The 3,020-nt window shown below is 40.5% G+C and overlaps 1 non-coding gene across 1 annotated transcript; it reads left to right on the top strand.

Annotated features, from left to right (window-relative positions):
• The first annotated feature begins 1,592 nt into the window (after nt 1-1,592).
• On the top strand, nt 1,593-1,695 carry LOC124508975 (U6 spliceosomal RNA). Its single transcript, XR_006961344.1, has one exon. It is a non-coding gene; the product is annotated as a U6 spliceosomal RNA (small nuclear RNA).
• The last annotated feature ends 1,325 nt before the right edge of the window (nt 1,696-3,020 follow it).

The following is a 3,020-nucleotide window of genomic DNA, read 5'->3' as shown; positions in this document are numbered from 1 at the left end:
ACTTGCCAGACTCTTCTTATTTCAACCATCACCTTTTAGGTATTCTGTTACTTGATCCCAAAGTATCCCTAACTGACAAGGGTATCTTTCGAATTCTTAGCATAGGGTTCTGGGTGATTTCTTGTATGTGCTGCCAGAGAAATTTGGTCAAAATGTCTAACAAAGTTACTGATTGCTGAAGTCATACCCAGAAACACTGAGCCCTAAGCTGCGTAGAACTCTAAGAGGGCCAGGATAGAAGCTACTTCTGCTCAGAGAGGGGACAGACACAGAAATTTATTAGGCAGCACCTCCACCAAAGACCATATTGTAGACCTCTGTGAATACCTGTCCAGTGTCCAGGCTAGAACTGACGCCTCCATGAACATCACTATTAATATTGAGATCAGAGTGGAAAATGAGTTGTAGAAAACAAAGGACCTCCTTACGGAACTGTGGATAGAAACTCTTAGCCAGATACATACTCGTTTGGGGATGACCCCTCCCACTACCTCCTCCACTCCCCGACCCCACCAAACCACCGTTTTTACTGAAATATTCAAATGAATACATTAGCTAAATTTCCCTTTCTATCTTTGCCACCACATCTAAACTGTTACAATGGCCAGCACTGCACCTAGTACGCTGGGCACTTAACAGGCACCTAATTCAAACAGGTATGATGACTACAAAAGAAGAAATGGGGCCTAGTCACGAGGGCCAGCAGTGCTGGGGCCAGATGCCTGGTTTCCAATCCTAGAACCAACTCTCACAAACCATCTGGGTCAACAAGTTACTCGGGCTTCTCGGCCCCGACTGCCTTATCTATAACAAGGACGATACGTTCTTTTTGCCTATGAGTTGCAAAGATTAAAGCGTGCCCTATATGTTAAGTACTTCTAACAGGACCTGGCTCCTAGTATACACACAATAAATGTTAACCATCACTATTACCCCTTATCCAAATGGGGTCATTGAGGCTCATAGAGGTTAAGTAACTCATCCCAGTTTCCCAGCCAGTAAGTAATAAAATGGTCTCAAAAGGTCTAATTTAAATAACATGGTTATAATTTATCTTTTATGCTCTTTTAGAATATGGGATAAATATTATTAGTGCTCACCCCTATTGGATTCTCCTTCACTTCTCGAATGCACAGCAGACTACACTTTCCAGCCTCCTCACGATTTCACAGGGCGATGCTACCAATCCTGGCTGAGGAAAGGTGAGCGGATAAGCTGTCAGTGAAAAGCCCAGAAGGATGCTCCATTCTCTCTCTTATGAGGCTGTCCAACCCAACCAAAGGTCCAGAGGTTGAGGCTCCACCATCAAGGGCTCCGAGAGACTAAGTGGAGCAACCCACCCACACACAACCACCACCACTCAAGAAGAGCCAGAAATAAAATAAACACTCATGTTCAGTCACTGAGATTTGGGGGCTAGCCTATCTCAACAAGTAGACCAAATCTCCAAAGTTGTATAACAAGAGCATTGGCTTAGTATTGCATTTAATTAATATGACATTATTCCAGTAATTGGTAATTTGTGGTGGAGGGCGGAGTCATCTGACATAATGGTGTTATGATGAGCCAGAAGAAAAAGTTCATGAACATGCTTGCTTTGGTAGCACATATACTAAAATTGGAACAATGCAGAGAAGATTAGCATGGCCCCTGTGCAAGGATGATGTGCAAATTCATGAAGCTTCCATATTTTTAAGAGATGCATAAATATGGAGAGCAAACAGTTACTGGAGGGGGTGTGGGAGGGGGGATGGGCTAAATGGGTAAGGGGCACTAAGGAATCTACTCTTGAAATCATTGTTGCACTATACGTTAACTAATTTGGATGTAAATTTTTAAAAAAATTTAAAAAAATATATAATTCCGTGCAGTAAAAAAAAAAAATCATAAAATAGAAAAAAGTTCATGAACATTGTTCTACAGCTTAATTTTCTATTACACATAATAATCATGCTGCAAACCTACAGGACAAAGATAAATAATTATAAATTTTAGGAATAAAATAGCTCATAATTTTAGTATTTTAGAAAGTCTTATATTGTTGCTTCACATTTTCTTCAGGATATCAGGGAAAAATCTATTGTGGAAATTATCATAGTCTTTTGGGTTTTCAAAAGAAAAAATTGGTTTTATTTTCCCTAGACCTACGACATTTGAATAGAAAAATTTGAATCTTAAAAATACATTTATCTTCTAAAGACAGGGTTAAGAAAATGAAATCATAAGCTACAGACTAGAATAAGATACTTTCTTTTTTTTTTTTTTTAATTTTTTTTTCAACGTTTTTATTTATTTTTGGGACAGAGAGAGACAGAGCATGAACGGGGGAGGGGCAGAGAGAGAGGGAGACACAGAATCGGAAACAGGCTCCAGGCTCCGAGCCATCCGCCCAGAGCCTGACGCGGGGCTCGAACTCACGGACCGTGAGATCGTGACCCGGCCGAAGTCGGACGCTTAACTGACTGCGCCACCCAGGCGCCCCTAGAATAAGATACTTTCTAATCCTATCTGACAAGAACTTGTATCCACAATATTTGAAAACTCTGAAAAGTCAATACTAAGAAAACAAAGAATTCAATAAAAAATTCGGAAAAGGGGGCACCTGGGTGGTTCATTTGATTAAGGGTCCGACTCTTGGTTTTGGTTCAGGTCATGATCTCGAGGTTTGTATGTTCAAGCCCCCTATAAGGCTCTGTGCAGGCATTGCAGAGCTTGCTTAGGATTCTCTCTCTCTGTCTCTCTCTCTCTGCCCCTCCACTTGCACTTGTGTGTGCGTGCGCATGCTCTCTCTCTCTCTCTCTCTCTCTCTCAAATAAGTTTGTTTATTAAGTTATTTATTTAAAAAAATAATCGGGGAAAGATTTGAGCAGTCATTTAACCAATGAAGAGATGTGCTGTAAAAGCACATGAAGGGATATTTGGCCACACTCATTAGGAAAACACAAATGAAAATCATACGAAACACCACTATACACCTAATAGAATAGCTCCAAAAAACTGACATCACTAAATATAGAGGG

Source organism: Lynx rufus, unplaced genomic scaffold, assembly GCF_022079265.1.
Source record: "Lynx rufus isolate CCGP_SWC_20201006 ecotype Redwood Valley unplaced genomic scaffold, mLynRuf1.p SCAF_13, whole genome shotgun sequence".
Taxonomy (NCBI): Eukaryota; Metazoa; Chordata; class Mammalia; order Carnivora; family Felidae; genus Lynx; species Lynx rufus.
The sequence above is the reverse complement of the archived record's forward strand: the minus strand, read 5'-3'. Positions and strand labels throughout refer to the sequence as shown.